Here is a 23,991-nt window from a genome sequence, read left to right as displayed (position 1 = left end):
CTATTTTATGTCTTTTAAAATTGCTTTTGTCTTGGTCAATTTAGGTAGGAAAATTAAAATTAGTTTTGACATCATGATGATGTCATAAAGGTGATGTAATAAGTCCCATTTTTATTCTTTTTCTTTTTCTTTAATTTTTCAATAGTTCTTTAATTTAATTTTCGATTTCGAAATTTTCTTTTCTCTGATTTTATTTGACAATTAGGTCGGGAGTCAACTATCGGAGTCAATTAACCAAATTGCCCCCCGCCGGTTCAACCCGGTTTACAAATAATTCAATATTTCTTCCGACTCCCTGACCTAATTATTTGACTGGCTTAACAATTCTTTTTCGTGATTTTCTCTTTTCCACTGTGTTCGCAATAGTCCTAAGGACCGCAGCGTCACATTTTTCGGTTCGAAATTTGAGTTTAGACTGACCTCGTAGTCACTTCTTGAGAAGGTCACCCATCACTGTGACTCTTGGCTCATTTAACTTCTTATGTTCTGTAACACCCCTATGTTCGGTAGTGCATTCTACTATTCCGGTGACCAGTGTTGTCCGGACAGCTAGGATGGCTAGAACTACACTTACATATTGATGAGGAGACATAAAATAATGAAATACAAGAAAAGAAAATACAAGAAAAACAAAGGAAAAGTAATAGCAATGAAAAGTAACCAAGTTAAACGAGCCGAGAACCCTAGCGATGGGTGACTGCACCGGGAAGTTGCGGCGTGGACCGTTGATTAGCCCTAGACCGCGGGGAACCCTGAAAAATATTTTTAGGACTTAAATAAATGTCTATTGAAGTATAAATGCCATTAGAAATATCAAATAAATATTAATTAATTAGTACAAAGAAAAACGAGAAATCAAGAAAATGACAAAACTCGGTGTTACTGAAAAATCGGGAATGCAACCCGAATAGGGGCATTGTGGTCATTTGACATCCCAAGTTGTCTTTTGACCTAAATATCCATTAAAAATAAGTAGTATTAAATTTTGGGAACCCCATGAAAAAGGAAATTAAATATGTAATGAAAATAAGAGAAATTAAGGGGTATGAGTTAGAATAATTAAAAGTTGATTAATTAAATAATTAACTTTGAGTTAGTAGAGATTAGTGGGACATATAAATAGATATAAGTAGACTAAATTTTCCACTAACCACTTCATCTCCTTCACTCCTCCATTGATGGCCGAAATGAAGCTCCCAAAAACACCATAGCCAAATTGCATGCAAGCTCCCATTTCACCACCTTCAAGCCATGATCTTCACAAGTTGTCTTCATTAAAGTTAATCCTCACACCATGGGCAGTAGATAGGCAGCAAGAAGATAAAGTTTTGATGAAGTTTTGAAGAGTTTCCAAAGTGGTAAGTATGTGTTTTTGATTATTGCTTCATTAAAGTTTGTGAGGATGTTATGGGTACTTGAATTGTGGAAAGAATTTTGGAGTTTGATTTTCTAAGAGAGATGTTTATTTTTTGCAGCCATGGAAACTCCTTAAGGGAAGTTTATTCTTGCTTGTAAATGGTAGATTAAAGGGTTGATTAAGTGTTTATATGTGTTGGAATAAATTGGGTGATGTATACTAAGTATATGTGAATGTATACTTGAATTTGGAAGCTTGGAACTTTATTCAAAGTGAGGTACAAATCGGCAGCTTGAATTGTGAACCAAAAAAAATGTTATTTCATGGTTTAGTTTATGGAATTGTATGGTTGAATTATGGTACTTGTTGTGGCAGCTTGTACATGTATGTAAGAGTTTGAGTTTGGACATGTAAATGAGACATATTACGTAGTTAAATTGTGTGTAAATTGGACTTGGTGAATTCTTTACTATAAGGTGCATATTGAGTGTGGTTATAAGCTGCCAAAGTGACCAAAAATGTGTTGTGAAATGTGTTTAGGTTATGGTACAAAACAAAAATGGCATGAATGTGTAAATTGGTAAGTGTTAAATGCATCCTTTGATGAGTGATGGACAATGTGCAATAGGGCAGTGTGTGTTTTGGCCTAGAACCTTAAGTATGTGGCTCCAATTGGTATGAAACCAATTGGAGGTGAAACTAGGCACAAAAAGTGCCAACTTTCATGAAGGAAGCTTACCAAAATTCTGCTTGTAAGGTAACTTGAAAAATGACCAAATCCGGATTAGTGCATTTAAGGCCTTGAAATTGACCATTTGGGCAACAGTTAGTGTTTTGCCATAACTCACTCAAAACAGGTCCAATTGACCTGAAATTTTTTCCATGAATAGTTGAGACATATATCTACAAGTCTTATGAAGACAACAAAGCCCAGAAATGACCATAAGCAAGTTAAAGAGCTTGCACAAGTTTGGGTCCAAAAACTGGCCGAACCTAAAATGACTTAAAATGACCTAAAGTGACCAATTTTGGTACATTCTGACCAGTAATAGTAAAATGACCATAACTTGGTCTAGTAAACTCAGAATGACCTGAAATTTTGCCCTATGTGTAATAAGACATAGATCTACAAGTTTGTAGTTTTGACCAAAACCCGAAAACGAGGGAACTAGGTCATCCGGCTAGGTCAAATTAGTATACCGAAATCCGACAAATTGCAATAAAACACAATATACATGGAAATGAATTTGGTAATATGTACCAATACAAAAAGGCTACAAATGTGACATATTGGTGACATTAAAACCTAATTCACCTAGAATGCATCGAGGGTCGACATCTTAGGTTGACTAAGGAAATAATAGAACTCAATGAATTAATTATTAAGCATTATCATTAGAGACAGTTTAAATGAGTACTGAAACACTTCAAATTGTGTTTCTCAGTTAGCAACGACTCAGGGAAAGGGAAGGAAACACTGAGTCAGAGCCAAGAGATAGTTATCAGAGGTTTGTGCTCAATAGTTATTTCTTTTGAATTTTTCAATTAAAGTAAATTATGATTATTTATATGTTATTGTTTTAAATTGTGATTGTGCACAATAATTTTGACTTCTCATTTTCTACTTAAAAATTTAATTGAACATTATAGTTTAAAATTGTGTCCGTGCACAATACTTTTATATTCACTGCTTTTACTAGCAAATTTATTTGGAGAATGAGTTATGAATAATTTTTTATTGTATTGGTTTTGGGAATATTATTTGGAAATTATTGTGTTGCCTACTTTGTAAATGGAAATTTTGAGATAAATTGTGTTTAGTGGTATCGGAGCAAAGTAGGGATGGCGATACGTAATGCCTACGATTCCTGGAAACTCTCACGCGTGAACCCAGGAGCTTGCAGGGATGGCAATACGTAACGCCTGCAAGTGCTCTGATAAGTACACTATATTCCTCCCTCTTTGACTTGTCAGTCTGAGGTGAGTGTGGATGAGTATTCATTATTTAGCTAGCTTCCTCCCTCATTGATTTTGATTATTAGGGTGAGTGTATCTTGTCCTGGTGTACAACACGACATGTGTGGAAAAATTGTGTCATGGCCTAAATTGTATTATTCAGTTATTTGATCAAATTGTGTTATTGATTGGCAACACTGTATTATTCAATTATTTGTTCAAATTGTGTTATGGATTGGCAAAACTGTGTTATTCAGTTATTTGATCAAATTGTGTTATTGATGGGCAAAACTATGTTATTCAGTTATTTGATCAAATTATGTTATTGATTGGCAAAACTGTGTTACTCAGTTATTTGATCAAATTTGTGTTATATGAACTTTGTAAATTGTGAAATAGAATTTGTGAACTATTTGATTTGTGAATTGTCAATAAAAGAATGATATATCGCATTTCAAATTGTTATTGTGCACTACTGAGTAAATTTTACTCAGCGATAGCTTTTCATTCTTTATCACGGTAGACAGATCGACAGGGCAATGAGACTAGGCTGCTAGTACTACACTGAGAGATCATCGGGTATATTGAGTATACCATATTCTGCATTTTGTATTGTAATGTATGTTCACTGTATGTATATAGTGTTCTTAGTTTTGAGCAGTTGTAAATTAAAATTGTACATTGAAGTTGTAAAAATAAATTGTGAATTATTTTGGTTTGTAAAATTTGTACTATATTTCTTTTATCTCAGCCTTTGGAAATATTGAAAAATTATTATGGATTTCAGTTGAGAAATTTATTGTGTTGAACAAAATGTTGGAGTGTGAGATTGAGAAATATATTTGAAGTGCTTTTTACAGGTTTTTGAAGAACTATTTTATTCAAAATACAGATGACACTCCGCCAAAATTTTTATATAAATGACTAATAATTCAAATGTATTAGCTGTTTCTCTTCAGTTCAAAAAAATTTTTAACACCTGTAAATAGTGCTCACCACTGTAAAAGAAGTAAGAAAAGTTTAAAAATCCCTTGTAGTATATTTAATGGATTATCAGTAGATGAAGTTGGTAATTCATTAGGTATACTACGGGATCATGTTATGCCTTACAGAGGGGTAGGGTGTGACATGTTCTGTTTTTCTTATTTTTACTTAACTAATTGACAATTACTAATAATTTGTGTTCACGGCTTAACTAGGTGTCTTAAACACAGTTCTAATCCTCTTAATTGTCCGAATCGATACCGGTCACTAGAACAATAACATATACCTGGCTATGCAAATAGGGGTGTTACAATTCTCCCCCCCTTAAAATAATTTCGTCCTTGAAATTTTACCTGGTATCAGCCTCTGAATAGTTGTGGGTGCTGTCTCCTCATATCCTATTCACGCTCCTAAGTAGCTTTCTAGCCTAAATGATGATTCCTTAGCACTTTAACCAATACTATTTACTCATCGATTGCTCACCTCGTGTGCCAAGTTTCTTATGAGCCTCTGTCATAAGTTAGATTCAAATTCATTTCAATTTTAGAGGTAAGCAAATCTGTGTGCTAGTGGATCCACTCTTTCTAGGACCTCATATGATCCTATGGGTGAGAACTTAGTTTTACTCTTTTCTTATCAAATCTCTTGATCATTTGATGCAACCTTCAGTTTAATTTAGAATATTTTAGTCTTTTCTTGCTGTTGTTTTAGCAATTATTTTCCTTTGTAGTCTTTTTTTTTTTTTAAAATGACCTTATTGGTCATATATGACCTGTTTATCTCTTTCTTGGCCATAGGTCCATAACCATTATCTTACCATCTCTATTTATGACTAAGGCCTACGTGCCATTTTGTACTATCTTGTTTGCTTTTGTTTAACTTATTTCCTTGTTGATAAAATAGTTCGAGATATCGTTACGCGTCTTAAGTAGGTTGTTTGCCCTTGAGACAATTCCTCATATAGTGTTTTTCTCATTTCTTACTGTTCTATTTGTTTTTTTTTTTTTCATTTCACAACTTAACTTTAATTATTTTATTCCTCAATCTTATCTTCTTCCTTAACTTGACTGTCGAGTCATGATTTAGCACCTCTTATCATCCCTAATAAATCCACTATACTTCAATATTACTTTGATTTGGTCCTCCGACCATTCTAGTCAACACTTTAACTAATATTCAAAACGTTTCTTTATTACATTCGCACCATCTGTTCTAATTTTTACTTGCACAACTCTTTTATCTATCAATATTCTATAGCTTATTTTCCGCTGGTTTGCGATCATTACCCTTTATTTTTTTAACCATAAAAAATTTTGTAATCTTAAGAAGGGAGTTTACTGGAATCTTCTGTTTCCCATGCTATTCAAAAGTTTCACTTTAATTCTAATTTAATCCTTATGATTCATACAATAAAATTGTGCTTTCCTAAAGAATACCTAGCCAACTAGTTCCTATCGAATTACTGTTATCAGTAGAATATCATTTCTTAACTGTTTTATAAGTTATAATTGTCATCCATAGCATCCTGTCTCTTCTAGGGGAACAAAATTATATTTTGTCTTACTGCTACACAAATAGAATACTGTTCCTTACTAAACTTTGAGCAAAAGATCCATTGCAATACCAGAACAACTATAAACCCCATATCGGAGACTGAATGACTTAGCCCTATAGGTGTTATTTTTAAATTTTTACCATGCTAAAATCTCTAGTCCCATAACAATTCTTGATGTACTGCAATTCATGCTAGGGTAACGGAGTCTTTAACTCTCACTACCTTGCAACCATGATCTTTTGATATTCTAATTATAGAGTTTTAAATCCCGAATTAGGATTTTCAAACTCAGTTCTAGTAATAAAACTCTATTCTGGTATATTTGTACCAGAGCGAAAGTCATTTATAACTATTCTTATCCTTATGTACTATTGGATAGTACGTAGCTCTACACAAAAAATCTCAAGTCAGTACTGCAATCTGTAGCTTACAGTACAAACATCAAGAATATTGCATAGTTACTACGATACATCCCAATAGATCAAACTTCCCTATGTCATATTTCTTTTAAATCCACTAATATCTTAAACTTATTTTGATTATGGTACTTACTGACATTTATCAACAGTAGTACCTTTACCTCCATCTAGGGCAGATATATTGCTATAACTTACTTTTTAGTCCTCTTGTCTTACCTAATTAGGCTTACTAATTAACTTTATAATTCATCGTAGTCTAGGAGATGTCTCTCACTAGAAACTTTTCCAAAATTAATTCCAATCACGCTTATTATTGCAATTCTTATCCTAAAAGACTAATTACTAACACATTAAAATTTATCTCCATGCAAGAGAATAGCAGTAGAACATATAATTTTGCAGTAGCATATAAATAAGTAGAGCCGGAATCAAATAGTACATAATTATTCCTTTCACAAGTTAAGAACATACCGGCAACTACATCTGAAGTCTCTACTTCTTCCCCTCGATGCATGGCATTCCCTCTTTCTAGTGTATTCCTCTGCTCGGGTTGGTCCATTGTGCGAGGATTACTCAAAGTGTTGTTTCTACTTCTGCCTCTGCCCCTACTGGCTATTAATGAGCCTCTAAAATCAGAATCTTGAACTAATTCCTCTGGTGTAGTATGTGGCATAAATCAACGTGCGCTAGTACAATCTCAGGCGAAATGTCCAATTTCACCACAATTAAAGCAGGCTCCAGTGACCATATGGCAAATACCCCTATGAAATTTTTCACAAACATCACAGATACAAATAGGGTAGGAACTTCTAGTTCTGTGACGAATGATTCTTGATTGCTTCTGCCCTGAAGATCCACCGCTGTCATACTTAGGAGCTCGGGGTCCCTCAAAATCTTTTCTCTTTCCCAAATTACTACTCGAACTTTGACCGATGGATTTCCCACTTTTCTCTTTTTCATACTGCTCTTGAGGGGGTTGGGTTTGTACTTAGGCCTAGGCTAACAGATTATCAGCCATTTGCTGAAAGAACATGGCCATCTACTGGGCCGTTTGTGCAGTAATTTGTATAGGAGGGACTGGTGCAGTTGGACCTCCAACGCTCTGCAAAAATGGGGCCTCTCCTTGTACGTTAGCTGTATCAGACTACTCTACCATTTTATCCCCCTTATCCATATCTATTCACAGGATTTTTTTTTCCTATTTCCTATACAACCAACACAAGGAGATTTCTCCCCGTTAGTTCATATTTATGATGTAAATGTACTATATGTATCAAACATTCGAGCAGTTGCACTTATCAAAAAATATTTCAAATTCACGTTTCAAAATTTACTTTAAAACCTTTGCTCTAATACCACTAAAATATGTCACACCCTACTTCTCGTAAGATGTAATATGCTCCCATAGTACACCTAAGGAATTATCGTACTTCGCCTACCGGTAACCCATTAAATATACTACAAGGGATTTTAAAACAATTTCCGTTCATTTTTAAATTCGTGGGTAAATTTTTTTTTTAGATTTTAAAAACCTTTATTTAAAGTCCAAACATAAATTAAATTTTTAGATATTTAAAATCTCCGCAATTTTCGCAAAAATTTCGGCAGAGTGCCGTCTGTATTTTGAGAAAACAGTTCTTCAAAACCTGAAATTAAAGACACTTCCAATATTTTTCTCAATCACAACTTCATTATTCAATCTCATTTCACAAATCAATACAAGCAACTCAATACACAGTTTAAATTAAATCAAACATTGAAACCTCTCATTAAGGTAACAAAATTAATATTTACATAATGATCATAAAAAATTTAGCAGTACAAAACTTTATAAATAAATAAAATCTCAAGATAACCTTATAATGATTTGTATTTCATTACAATCCAAAAATATATTACAAAAGAGTTGGTACAACTGCTCAAAGTAAATTTCATTCATACAATTACAGAATTACATCAAAATCTAAAGTACAAGGGTATACCTATGATACACCCGAAGATAGTCTCACTATGCCTTTTAGTAATCTTGCTCAGCTGCTTTATATTTTCTTTCACTTGCAATAGCATACAAAGCTATCGTTGAGTGGTGAACTCAGTGGTGCACAAACTAATAATTTAAAACGTAATACAAGTTATGCTTGATAATTCATAACAAATAAAATTTTAAAATTTCTAAATTCTTCAAAATTCATAACATTCAAAAATCAATATTTTCATTCATGCAAATTATTCATTTGAATAACATTTTGATCAAATAGTAACTATTTATCTACATTTCTTTTAATTCCCAAAATAATACAAAAATATTTTGAATCATTGACAAATTATTTATTTCAACCACAATTTATCAAACTATGCAGAATTTAAAGGGCGTTGCCAGCAATTCACACAGTTGAACCCATGACCGAAAATTCAAATAGATGCCGTGTTGTACACCACGACATTTTACACTCTCCCAATAACCGAGGCTAAAAGGGAGGAACAAAGACTAGCTTGTATATATGAGTACTCATTCAAACTCTTCCCCAACTAGCAAGCCAGAGTGGAAGGAACTCGCCCCATCTAATGGAGGAGATATCTCACTAGACAAGCTAATGAGAATTCACAACATATTTTGCCATGTCAACTATGGTTTTAAATCATATTCAAAACAATTTCTATTTACAAAGTGTTTACAAATCATCAACATATTTAATCATCATAAATTCATGCTCAAGGTTGGTAACACATCAAACTTAAAATTTACAATCCTCAAAACCATACAATAAATCCTTAAATGCATAAGAAAATTTACATTTAATTTATACAATTTCATTCAACAAATTAAAATCCTCAACACAATAAAATTATAGATCATAAAATAAACTTGTTCAAATCAATTTAGAAGTGAAAAGTAACAAAATAGTTAGTTGTGCACAAACCTTATACGAGTCGCCTCTTGGCCTTGACTCGATGTCTCGGGTTCTTTCCCGGTATTCTTTTCTACTGAAACACTCACTTTCAAAGTGTTTCAGTATCACCATTTATCATAACTCCAAAACTAAATTTAAATCTACTTATATCTAGCTTTAATATGCTAAACTTGATGTTCTTTAAAATTTGTATTTTGGGGTTTCATGACACTATTCAAGTCAATTTGTTGACTTTCTAATGTTTAATAGGTATGGGAATTCTAACTTCACCCACATACCATAATTTGGTTACTAAATTTGTTGGATTTTGGTTGTTTACTCAAATTCTAAGTCTTTTAGGCAAATTTGTAAATTTTCAGTTTTGGGTGTCTTATGTTGCATTGTTCCATTGATCATTTTACTGTTAGAATTTGGCTAAGCTCTCTTCATAGAAAATGTTCCCTATTATCTTAAATTTATTCTAATTTTTGAATCACTCCAATTGGAGTTTTGTAGCTCATGTTATAGCCATTTGAATCATGGCTGTCGGATTGGACTTAACCCAGATTTCTGGGCACCAAACTGGTTCTTGCAGTTTTAAGTCACCAAATTTGGTTGGCCAAATGACTTGGTTAAGGGCATAATTTGGGTTTGTGTCCTTCATGAAAGTTTTAGGCTATGTCTTAGCTGTCCACTGGTAAAATGTTAGTTCATTTAGACCTACCTAGCCCATGTTATGCTCAATTGAAGAAATACTTTTCATTTGGTCATTTTTGTACAGGTCATATTGCCTAATCCGGATTTGGTCAATTTGTTCAATAGGTTTTGGTTACATTTTAGGCATGACTCCTAAATGAAAAATGTGTCATTTTGTGTCTAGTTTCATTCCCAATTGGCCTCACACCAATTAGGATTGTAAATTTTCAGTTTTGGTCCCTAAAAGGGACCTTGGTTCTGCTGCCTGCAAAATGACCATTTTCAATCTGAATTTAAACTCACTTCTAACACTTCCAACACATCTCAATTAGTCACAAATGACCATTTTTCATCTCAAACAAGGTCAAACACACCATTTGACTAATTCTCACATTTTTGTCTCCTAAACCCTAGGTGCTAAAAACCCTAACTTACACAATTCATTCAATTAATGAATTTAAAGTACATAATCAACATCTATACACTTAATTCATCTCAAATAATCATTCAAAACTATCAAACTCATTCATTTCAAACCCTAATCCTAGATGGCTAAAATTTATATTTGGTCCCCTATAATAGTTTTCTTTTGAATTTAAGTTAAAATCTAAGTTAAATTAACTTAAAACATATGTTTTAAACTAAAAATTTCAATTTAAATTCTTACCTCACTTGAGCTTTCCAATCTTCTTAATTCTTCAATTTTCTTCAAATTTTATCTTTCAAATCTTTTTCTTGAAGCTCTATTTGAGGATTTCTACAAGTTTTCTAGGGGATTTATGTGACACCCCTTACCCGACTACAGTGTAGCCGAGCAAGTTATGCCACTCAGTGTGCCGAGCACTCTATTTTATCTTAATTCATTTTTATTCTTCCTTTTGAATATAACTTGTGAAATATAATTTATTTAAGCCATTTATCAAAAGTATTATTTATTTAAGGTTCCGAAAATTTTAAAGAAAATCCGGCGGAGTACCGGCTAAAAATGGAGAAAACAGTTCTTCAGAACCTGTGAAAAACACTTCCAATATTCATATATTCGTATTCAATTACTCTCAAACTCCAATAATCATCATCTCAACATTTGTCAACCATTCATTTCTCAATTTCAATTCTCAATCATTCATCTCGTTTGATAGTCATGTAACAATCACAGATCAATATTCACTTTTCCATTTACAAACACAAATTTGCATTATTTACATGAAAATCAAAATACATTAGATAAGTTTCATTACATATGAGAAAATCAAAATTTATTACAGAATGCCAAAATGACACCTATTGTCCTACCAATGCACTGCAGAAGTTGAGGTGACACGGACACTATGCAGAACTGTGAACGGCCTTACCCAATCTGTGGTCTACTGGGCCCTCTGTCCAAATCTTCAGTACCTACGCGTTGCAAAAGCGACGCGCTAAGCATAAAGCTTAGTGGTGCCAATAATACAAGAAAATATAATATATGCAAATAAAAATAATAATTTCCTTGCTATTGTGTTCATAAGAAATGAGTAATTACTAACTTATTGTTTAGTCGAGGGCTAATCATGTTTTATGATATTAACTTCTTCATGCATTTCGTTAATTATTTTTTTTTCATGATCTTGAGCTTCTTTGAATTTTTGTAATCATTCCTGATACTTAATTTTTGTATTTTCTTTAATAATCAGTTCATAGTTATACTTTTCCATTCATTTGGTTGCCCAAGTAACCTATACTGGATGACTGGACTGGATAACGGGTCGTTGGCACTGGACACCGCGGTGCCTCGGGCCGTCATACCATGGGACGCAGAACGTCAACCACGTATGCAGTCAGTATGGCTAAAAAGCCATGATATCACATAATTGGCATAAAAGCCATGAATACGGGCATAAAAGCCATGAATACGGGCATAAAAGCCATGAATACGGGCATAAAAGCCATGAATACAGGCATAAAGCCTTTCACAGTACTGCTAAAACAATACCCTATTGGCATGCCAAACTATCCAAACCAATCTTGTTAGGTATACTAGGGCATTTGATACTTTAAAATATTAATATATTGTGCTTTATGACTTCATTATTTCATGATAAATTTCAATCATAATTTATACATTTATTTGATCATTTACATGATCACAATTCACATCAATTATCCTTTTATACCATTGTACTCAAAATACTTCTCCTCTTTAGAATAATGAGAACTAATGTCTCATTCATACATTAATATGGTTTATTTATCCATTCATTATGTTATTCATATTGATCCCAATTCTAAACAATGGTTCACATGTACCATTGTATTCAAAACATTTTTCCTTTCTCATTTATACATTCAAGAGTCTACTTATGTAATTACAAATTTTATATTTCAAGTTGAGTTACTAATATTGTATGAATTCCATTTGTGATGGGCATATATGCCCTAACTATCTATTCACATCAATTTGGTGACTTATTTTTCATGTTTCAAGTAATCCATGAATATTTCATGGATTTCAAATTTATGGCCTAAATTTCTTTTTAACAATTTTGACTAGGATGCATAGTCCATATTTGTCATACAATTCTAAGCATTTAAGCTTAGAATTGGTTCTAGGTCTTCATCTTAATTCACTAATTATTTTGATTACTATTCACCATACTAGTCAACCAAAATGTTGACCTTTTTATACTTAATGGATATATTAATTCTAATTACACCAAGATCCCACATTTTGAGTTTTACATTTACTAGTATTAATTGCCAATTGCAATTTAAAGTCTCCTAGATGCATTTCTAATTTCTAATTTTGAATTTCAAGTTTTGGTGTCACTATTCACCTCATTGGTCAACAAAAATGTTGACTTTTGCATAGACAATAGGTACATTGACTTTGGCACTTCAAACATACTACATTTTTCATTTAAAACTTGTTGGTTTTGGTCACTTTCTCAAATCTTAGGTCATTTTGGCAAAATTGCCAATTTTCGGTTTTGGTGCTCCGAAGTTGCACTGTTTCATTGGTCGATTTACTGTTAGAATTTGACAAAACTTCCTTCATAGAAACTGTTCCTTATTTTGTCTAGTTGAATTTCTTTTTTTGAATTACTCCATTTGGAGTTTTGTAGCTCAAGTTATGACCAAAATAAGTTTCTCGTTCACGATGTCTTCGTTCTTTGAGATTTTGGGTTTTGGCAGATTTTGGTCCAACTTTGGTCAGTAATTTGACCAAGTTAAATTCATAATTTAGTCTACCTTTCTTCATATGAAATGTTCTACCATGCCTTAGGTTTCCATCGGTTCAAGAATCGCCTAAATCCGAGTTTTCTAGAGAGAGTTATAGCCATCCAAACATTACTGCTCAAATGAAAATTTGCAGAGTTGCAGGTTTGAACAGTAACTATGACTGCCATTTGGGTTAGGTTCTGGTTATTATTTGGGGTAGGTTTCTTCATGAAACTTGTTTGTCTATGTCTTAACTTGTTGCTGTAAAAATATCAGGACAATTGACCAAATCTACAGTGAGTTATGGCCAAATGAACAGTTACTATTCATTTGGTTATTTCTGCAGGGGCTGTTGCAGGGTGTCCGGATTGGGGCCAAGTTTTGGTCCACTTGCTTTGGTCTTTTGGGCATGGTTTCTTCAGCAAAAATGTGCCATTATAAGCCTAGTTTCATGTCCAATTTGCCAAACACCAATTGGACCAACACAGCCCAAGTTATGGCTGTGTAATTGGACTGAATTTTCAGTCCCTCTGCTGCTGTCCTAGGGCAGCCTACATCTTCACTTTCCAATCCTATTTTTCAGTCCAATTCATGGTCAACATACCTAAAATGGTCACTAATTGACCAATAAAATGTCCATTACTCAATTCAAATGCCAAGTCCAATTTTCACCCTTAAAACCCTAATTTCTCATTGCAATTCACCCATACACCTTAGTTACACACTTCCATTCATTATATATGTGTTTATACACTTTAAACATAAGCTCTAATTCATTCTAAGTCCATCATCAACACTCAATCCTATTCCTTCCTTAGGGCAGCTGAAATCCATGGTATGTATACACATGAATTTAGTCCATTTAACTTACAATTTCATACTAAATTCAAGTCTTTAACATGGAAATAAAGGAATATTAGCATAAGTAAGCACTAACCTCACTTTAACCTCATGTAGGGCAGATTTCCCCAAGATAAAACTTCACTTCCTTTCCTTTTCTTGGCTGCCAATCACTTCCCCAAGATGAGTGGACAAATTTTAATGAAAGGGGTTTAGGGTTTATGGTGAAAAGAAGAGAGAAATGGAGCTTGATTGAAAAAAAATCAATGGAGGGAGAAGAGGGAGAGGTTCACGTTTTGGTGAAGGAGAAGAAGAAGATGACCAGAAATTTTGGTCCATTTTTGACTCTTTTAAGTGTTTTAAAAATGCTTGTTTGAATGCAATTGGTGGAGACTTGTAAGTGACATCATAAAGATGTCATAAATTTCTTTTTATGGATTTTTCTTTCCTTTTCTTTTCTAATCATTTTCAATTCAATTTTCAACAATATTTATTCACATTTTATGTCATATTAATTATTTACTCGACTGGACAAGTCGGCCAAAAATCACCTCTGAAGGCGAAATGACCAAAATGCCCTCCGTTTGGCTTAACGGGTCAAAATTGTCTGTACCGATTGAAAAATTTTTCTAAGTATTTTCTTGGCATTCTAATGCCATAGGAACCTCAATGACCCTTCTCTGGAGTCCCAAAAATTATTTTATAATTTTTCCCCCGGGTCTAGGGCTCCTCGTTGCGAAAGCAACTTCCTCTCGTTACCCATCGGCAGGCACGGCTCATTTAACTTGGTTGTATTTTATTTCTAAAATTTTTACTAAATTTTTCTTATCAATATTTGAATTAATTATGGTTCCTGACTTTAGTTTAAATATTTTTCCGGACGTTCTAGCTGTCCGGACCGACACCGGTCACCGAAACAGTAGAATGTACGAAGTTGCTACAGGGAGGATGTTACAACTCTTCCCCTTTAATTTAAATTTCGTCCTCGAAATTTACTCAATGTAAATAGCCAAGGAGCTAATACCTCTTTATTTCTTCACCTTTCCGTGTTATCCTACTTCAATTTCTCCTTAGTCTCAATCCTATCCTCAAAAAGTTATGTACTCATCCTTTTTCATCTTAAATACAGTCTCCTTCTCATCTCCATTCACTATCTCATTGTCTCTTCACTCTCTTATTCCATACCTTAACCTAAAATAAACAAGAAATACAGATCTGCAATAGTGTCACCTCGACTCATATGAATGCAATGCATGATATGCAATCTATCTAGGTCCAGAAACGCCTAAACCGCGCTCTGATACCACTAAATGTGACACCCCTTACCCGACTACAGTGTAGCCGAGCAAGTTATGCCACTCGATGTGCGAGCACTCTATTTTATCTTAATTCATTTTTATTCTTCCTTTTGAATATAACTTGTGAAATATAATTTATTTAAGCCATTTATCAAAAGTATTATTTATTTAAGGTTCCGAAAATTTTAAAGAAAATCAGTGAGATCTGCTAAAAATGGAAAAGCAGTTCTTGGAACTGTGAAAAACACTTCCAATATTCATATATTCGTATTCAATTACTCTCAAACTCCAATAATCATCATCTCAACATTTGTCAACCATTCATTTCTCAATTTCAATTCTCAATCATTCATCTCGTTTGATAGTCATGTAACAATCACAGATCAATATTCACTTTTCCATTTACAAACACAAATTTGCATTATTTACATGAAAATCAAAATACATTAGATAAGTTTCATTACATATGAGAAAATCAAAATTTATTACAGAATGCCAAAATGACACCTATTGTCCTACCAATGCACTGCAGAAGTTGAGGTGACACGGACACTATGCAGAACTGTGAACGGCCTTACCCAATCTGTGGTCTACTGGGCCCTCTGTCCAAATCTTCAGTACCTACGCGTTGCAAAAGCGACGCGCTAAGCATAAAGCTTAGTGGTGCCAATAATACAAGAAAATATAATATATGCAAATAAAAATAATAATTTCCTTGCTATTGTGTTCATAAGAAATGAGTAATTACTAACTTATTGTTTAGTCGAGGGCTAATCATGTTATATGATATTAACTTCTTCATGCATTTCGTTAATTATTTTTTTTTCATGATCTTGAGCTTCTTTGTATTTTTGTAATCATTCCTGATATTTAATTTTTGTATTTTCTTTAATAATCAGTTCATAGTTATACTTTTCCATTCATTTGGTTGCCCAAGTAACCTATCTTTGGATAGTGAATTTGGATAACGGGTCGTTGGCACTGGACACCGCGGTGCCTCGGGCCGTGATACCATGGGACGCAGAACGTCAACCGCGTATGCAGTCAGTATGGCTAAAAAGCCATGATATCACATAATTGGCATAAAAGCCATGAATACGGGCATAAAAGCCATGAATACGGGCATAAAAGCCATGAATACAGGCATAAACCCTATTGGCATGCCAAACTATTCAAACCAATCTTGTTAGGTATACTAGGGCATTTGATACTTTAAAATATTAATATATTGTGCTTTATGACTTCATTATTTCATGATAAATTTCAATCATAATTCATACATTCATTTGATCATTTACATGATCACAATTCACATCAATTATCCTTTTATACCATTGTACTCAAAATACTTCTCCTCTTTAGAATAATGAGAACTAATGTCTCATTCATACATTAATATGGTTTATTTATCCATTCATTATGTTATTCATATTGATCCCAATTCTAAACAATGGTTCACATGTACCATTATATTCAAAACATTTTTCCTTTCTCATTTATACATTCAAGAGTCTACTTATGTAATTACAAATTTTATATTTCAAGTTGAGTTACTAATATTGTATGAATTCCATTTGTGATGGGCATATATGCCCTAACTATCTATTCACATCAATTTGGTGACTTATTTTTCATGTTTTAAGTAATCCATGAATATTTCATGGATTTCAAATTTATGGCCTAAATTTCTTTTTAACAATTTTGACTAGGATGCATAGTCCATATTTGTCATACAATTCTAAGCATTTAAGCTTAGAATTGGTTCTAGGTCTTCATCTTAATTCACTAATTATTTTGATTACTATTCACCATACTAGTCAACCAAAATGTTGACCTTTTTATACTTAATGGATATATTAATTCTAATTACACCAAGATCCCACATTTTGAGTTTTACATTTACTAGTATTAATTGCCAATTGCAATTTAAAGTCTCCTAGATGCATTTCTAATTTCTAATTTTGAATTTCAAGTTTTGGTGTCACTATTCACCTCATTGGTCAACAAAAATGTTGACTTTTGCATAGACAATAAGTACATTGACTTTGGCACTTCAAACATACTACATTTTTCATTTAAAACTTGTTGGTTTTGGTCACTTTCTCAAAGCTTAGGTCATTTTGGCAAAATTGCCAATTTTCGGTTTTGGTGCTCTGAAGTTGCACCGTTTCATTGGTCGATTTACTGTTAGAATTTGACAAAACTTCCTTCATAGAAACTGTTCCTTATTTTGTCTAGTTGAATTTCTTTTTTTGAATCACTCCATTTGGAGTTTTGTAGCTCAAGTTATGGCCAAAATAAGTTTACTATTCACGTGTACTGTTCCTGCTGAGATTTTGGGTTTTGGCAGATTTTGGTCCAACTTTGGTCAGTAATTTGACTAAGTTAAGTTCATAATTTAGTCTAACTTTCTTCATATGAAATGTTCTACCATGCCTTATGTTTCCATCGGTTCAAGAATCGCCTAAATCTGAGTTTTCTAGAGAGAGTTATAGCCATCCAAACATTACTGCTCAAATGAAAATCTGCAGAGTTGCAGGTTTGAACAGTAACTATGACTGCCATTTGGGTTAGGTTCTGGTCATAATTTGGGGTAGGTTTCTTCATAAAAGTTGTTTGTCTATGTCTTAACTTGTTGCTGTAAAAATTTCAGGTCAATTGACCAAATCTACAGTGAGTTATGGCCAAATGAACAGTTACTGTTTATTTGGTCATTTCTGCAGGGGCTGTTGTAGGGTGTCCGGATTGGGGCCAAGTTTTGGTCCACTTGCTTTGGTCTTTTGGGCATGGTTTCTCCAGAAAAAATGTGCCATTATAAGCCTAGTTTCATGTCTAATTGGCCAAACACCAATTGGACCAACACAGCCCAAGTTATGGCTGTGTAATTGGACTGAATTTTCAGTCCCTCTCCTGTTGTCCTAGGGCAGCCTACATCTTCACTTTCCAATCCTATTTTTCAGTCCAATTCATGGTCAACATACCTAAAATGGTCACTAATTGACCACTAAAATGTCCATTACTCAATTCAAATGCCAAGTCCAATTTTCACCCTTAAAACCCTAATTTCTCATTGCAATTCACCCATACACCTTAGTTACACACTTCCATTCATTATATATGTGTTTATACACTTTAAACATAAGCTCTAATTCATTCTAAGTCCATCATCAACACTCAATCCTATTCCTTCCTTAGGGCAGCTGAAATCCATGGTATGTATACACATGAATTTAGTCCATTTAACTTACAATTTCATACTAAATTCAAGTCCTTAACATGGAAATAAAGGAATATTAGCATAAGTAAGCACTAACCTCACTTTAACCTCTTGTAGGGCAGATTTCCCCAAGCTAAAACTTCACTTCCTTTCCTTTTCTTGGCTGCCAATCACTTCCCCAAGATGAGTGGACAAATTTTAATGAAAGGGGTTTAGGGTTTATGGTGAAAAGAAGAGAGAAATGGAGCTTGATTGAAAAAAAATCAATGGAGGGAGAAGAGGGAGAGGTTCACGTTTTGGTGAAGGAGAAGAAGAAGATGACCAGAAATTTTGGTCCATTTTTGACTCTTTTAAGTGTTTTAAAAATGCTTGTTTGAATGCAATTGGTGGAGACTTGTAAGTGACATCATAAAGATGTCATAAATTGCTTTTTATGGATTTTTCTTTCCTTTTCTTTTCTAATCATTTTCAATTCAATTTTCAAAAATATTTGTTCACATTTTATGTCATATTAATTATTTACTCGACTGGACAAGTCGGCCAAAAATCACCTCTGAAGGCGAAATGACCAAAATGCCCTCCGTTTGGCTTAACGGGTCAAAATTGTCTGTACCGATTGAAAAATTTTTCTAAGTATTTTATTGGCATTCTAATGCCATAGGAACCTCAATGACCCTTCTCTGGAGTCCCAAAAATTATTTTATAATTTTTCCCCCGGGTCTAGGGCTCCTCGTTGCGAGAACCGCAACTTCCCTCTGGTTACCCATCGCTTGGGCACCGGCTCATTTAACTTGGTTGTATTTTATTTCTAAAATTTTTACTAAAATTTTCTTATCAATATTTGAATTAATTATGGTTCCTCACTTTAGTTTAAATATTTTTCCGGACGTTCTAGCTGTCCGGACAGACACCGGTCACCGGAACAGTAGAATGTACGGATTTGCTACCGGGAGGATGTTACAATTTATGTGGTAATTTAGGGTTACAAAAGCTCAAAGTGAGCTTTAATGGAGGGAAGGAAAAGAAAAAAAATGAGAGAGAAGAGAGTTCACGGCAAGAAGAAGAAAAAAGGGAAAAAATGAAATTTCTTTCAATTTTTGCTATTTTATGTCTTTTAAAATTGCTTTTGACTTGGTCAATTTAGGTAGGAAAATTAAAATTAGTTTTGACATAATGATGATGTCATAACGGTGATGTAATAAGTCCCATTTTTATTCTTTTTCTTTTTCTTTAATTTTTCAATAGTTCTTTAATTTAATTTTCGATTCCGAAATTTTCTTTTCTCGGATTTTATTTGACAGTTAGGTCAGGAGTCAGCTCTCGGGGTCAATTGACTAAATTACCCCTCACCGGTTCAACCCGGTTTGCAAATAATTCAATATTTGTTCTGGCTCTCTGACCTAATTATTTGACTAGCTTAACAATTCTTTTTCATGATTTTCTCTTTTCCACTGTGTTTGCAATAGTCCTAAGGACCGCAGCGTCACATTTTCCAGTTCGAAATTTGAGTTTAGACTGACCTCGCAGTCACTTCTCGAGAAAGTCACCTATCATTGTGACTCTCGGCTCATTTAACTTCTTATGTTCTGTTTTTCTTATTTATAATTAACTAATTGACAATTACTAATTATTTGTGTTCAGGGCTTAACTAGGTTTCTTAAATACAGTTCTAATCCTCTTAATTGTCTGGACCGTTACCAGTGACGGGAACAGTAACATATACCAGGCTATGCAAATAGTGGTGTTACAACTAGAGTTGGTTTTCACCATGGCATTGCATTCATTTTGTGTTTGTCATTATTATCCAAATAATAAAGACCATCATTCATATAACCCGAACCAACATATTTATTTCTAAAATAAATATTACAAACGTTATCTGTGAACTGAAATTCATAGCCATTTCTAGTCAAACTAGATATAGAGATGATATTCTTAAAAGCATCAGGTACATATAAAATATTATCCAAACACAAAACATGTCCAAACATATAAAAAGATTTAGATCCCATGGCTAAAGCTTCAACAGTTGAGCTTTTGCTAACCCGGAGTCTAATATCTTGTTAGTGCAAGCTTCTATTATTTATTAGTTCCTGCATATCATAAAAAATGTGAGAACTGGCACCAGTATTTAAAACCCAAGCTGTAGATGAACTATGAGTATCAACAGAATCTAAATAACAAGATATGGACATACCTTCTGAAGGTGTATCCTTCTTGTCCTTCAGAGAAGCAAGATACTCTGGGCAGTTCCTTTTCCAGTGCCCATCCTTCTGGCAGTGGAAACACTTGCCTTTGCCTCCATTAGCTTTAGTCCTCCCTTTCTGTTTAGCTATTTTCTTGGAAGGACCAGGAATCTGAGATTTCTTTTTCTTATTGCCCTTCTTCTTGTTGGACTTTCTAGTACGAGAAGAAGCAATCAAAGCTACCTCTTTTCCCTTATTGCCTGGCATATTCTTTTGAGCAATAACCAGCATGTTGAGTAAACCAGCTAAGGTGCATTCCTGTTTAGTCATATGGAAATTTGTCACAAAATTCCCAAAAGACTCAGGAAGGGACTGAAGGATCAAATCCGTCTGTAGTTGGAAATCCATGTTGAAGTCAAGATGTTCCAGCTGCCCAATAAGCCGAATCATCTTGTGGACATGATCCCCAACATTCTGTCCCTCAGACATCCTTATGCGAAATAACTGCCTAGATATCTCATACATAGCATTCCTGCTGTGCTCACCATACAACTCTTGCAGGTGAAGGAGGATCTCACTAGCACTCTGCATGTTCTCATGCTGCTTTTGTAACTCATTACTCATGGAAGCAAGCATGTAACACTTAGCTCTCATATCATGCTCCTTCCACTTGTTCAAAGTTTCATGTTCCTCTTGAGTGGCCTCTGGAGGTAAGGGACTAGGAACATTTGAGTTTAGAACATATCCTATATGTTCAAGGTTCAGGACAAGTTTCAAATTTCTTAGCCAATCAGAGAGATTAGGTATTGTCAACCTATTGCGATAAAGTATGCTTGCAAGGATATTGGATGGTGGTGGTTGTTCTGTGCTCATTATTATCAGAAAATTAACTGCAGAAAATAACTAGATTAATTAGTAAATGTATCATGTAATTAACCAAAATGATTATGGTTTTTTAATCAAATTGGCCCTCCCACTAATTTAGCGAATCCTACACTTTCAAAGTAGAAAACGGAAATCCTAGTTGGATGGACTTCTAGTGAGTGATTGAATTCTTATAATTCTATTGATCATCCTCAGGTACATCCATTATTGGAATTACAATAAACTACAAGTGAGCAACTCCTTGCCCATCACATCTCATGTGAGGTTCAATCCTTTTCCTAGCCCCTAATGCTCAAAATCTCAGGTACATCCATTATTGACTTATCTTGCATTAGTTAAGTTGATCCCATTGAGCAAGTAATTATGCAAATAATTTTAATGTCCTCAGGTACATCCAATATTGGCCACCAAACCATTTACATATTTACAACATCTCATGCTTAATAATTATTCTTAAGAAAATATCTTAAATTAATTGCATCATATGCAACTATTTAAAATTTCTTAAAATAATTGCCCCAATGGAGGGCCTATGTTATGATTACTTTAATTATAGCATTTCCAATTTGTTTGGAAGATTTTATGGTCATCCTAATTACTATTAAGGTCTCACTTTGCACATTATCCATTTAGCATGCATATATCATATAATTGCATACATTCCCATACATCTCATGCATTCATGGATAAGCAGTAAATATGGTATGATCATGGACTTTCTTAGGGATTCAATTCTGAGCCACCAAGAATTGAATCAGGGCATTCCTAGGTGCATTTCATTCATTCATTTTACAAGAGTTGCTAAAGGAGTACATAATCAATACTTGATCTTGAATTCCTCCCACTGGTTCCACCAATGCTCTTAACCTCCTTGAACTTCTTGCAATCCAATATTACATAGTAATCCTTGGCATACCAAGGCAAATTTATAAGAACTTAAATAAATGAAATTACAACCCAAATATTATTACAAACTTAAAAATACATGCCCAAAATAAATTAAAATAAATTAATTAATTTATAATCCCAAAGAAACATAAAAGAAATAAATCCAATCACATTGGTCTTTTATAGTCCATGATCATCTGTCATGCATATCACTATTTAACAATTAAATAAAACATACATACTAAAATTAAATTGAATATCTCATATTCAACTTAAGAATCCAGATTTGAATATGATTCAAATAAATTTAAAAATTCAGATTTGAATCTCATTCAAATAAATTTAGAAATTCAGTTTTGAATCACATTCAAACAACCTTAAAAATTCATATTTGAATCACATTCAAACAATTTTTAAAAAATCAGATTTGAATCACATTCAAACAATATTTAAAAATTCAGATCTGAATATTATTCAAACAACTTCAAAAAATCAGATTTAAATATGATTCAAACAACTTTAAAAATTCAGATTTGAATCACATTCAAACAACTTTTAAAATTCTGATTTGAATCACATTCAAATAATTTTAAAATTCTTATTTGAATCAAAATTTAATTGTGTGATTAAAACTACTAATTAAACACTTTAATTAGTCATAGGATAGGCCTTAGATCATACAACAATTGTAGAATTAAAAAGCCAAACCTTGCACAACCCATGACGCCACAAACCTTGCGCACCATGTTGGTGCACTTCAAGCATGCCGCCACACATCCATTGCAACCAGTAATGGATAAATCATCTTATGATCAAAACACACAATTAAATCACATAATCAACAATCTAAATGGCAAATATAGTGGCTCTAATACTAATTGAAGGAGTAGAAGCGTGAAAAACACAAGTTTATACCATTGAATTCAAAAATTTTCACCTAGGGTCACATGCATCATGCAAGATTTATTTTTATCTATTTGATGTCAATGATAAACAACATATTAACACTCTTTTAATATGTTTTTTGGATCTATATTTGCCCTTTAAGATTTAAAATTAATTAGATTAATTTTAGAACCCTAAATTAAATCAAGAACAAACACACTAACCTCTTGATGCACTGCAATCTATTTGTGCCTTTGAGATTCGTCTTCAGGACACCAGATGTTATCCCTCTAGCTTGTCCACACCAAGAACACCTATGGTAGCCCTTGAATAGCTTCTAAAGCTTTTTCTATTATTTAGAAAATCAAGTTCTGCCTTTGAAGAGATTAAAGATGTAAATAAGACACTAGAAAAAATTTCTAGTATTTTTAATTCAAGAGATTGTTTGCTAATCTATTAGAATTGGTGAGAGATGAAGAAGAAGAGAGGGAGAGGAGCCTTTGGGTGGCGGCACAAAGAAGAGCAGCTGCTGGTTGTGTTGTTTTTTTTTCATAATAACACTTATATAGCTAGGTCAACACATTAAACCCTTGCCACATGTCACCCTCTGATTGGTTATAGGTTTAATTAACCCAATCACATTGTGCCAAGTGTCAAACCTATATTTAACCTTAATTTTAATCATCTTACATGATTAAAAGACATTTGGCAAGCTTATGTATAATGCCATGTGTCA

Source organism: Hevea brasiliensis, chromosome 5, assembly GCF_030052815.1.
Source record: "Hevea brasiliensis isolate MT/VB/25A 57/8 chromosome 5, ASM3005281v1, whole genome shotgun sequence".
Classification (NCBI taxonomy): domain Eukaryota; kingdom Viridiplantae; phylum Streptophyta; class Magnoliopsida; order Malpighiales; family Euphorbiaceae; genus Hevea; species Hevea brasiliensis.
The sequence above is the reverse complement of the archived record's forward strand: the minus strand, read 5'-3'. Positions refer to the sequence as shown.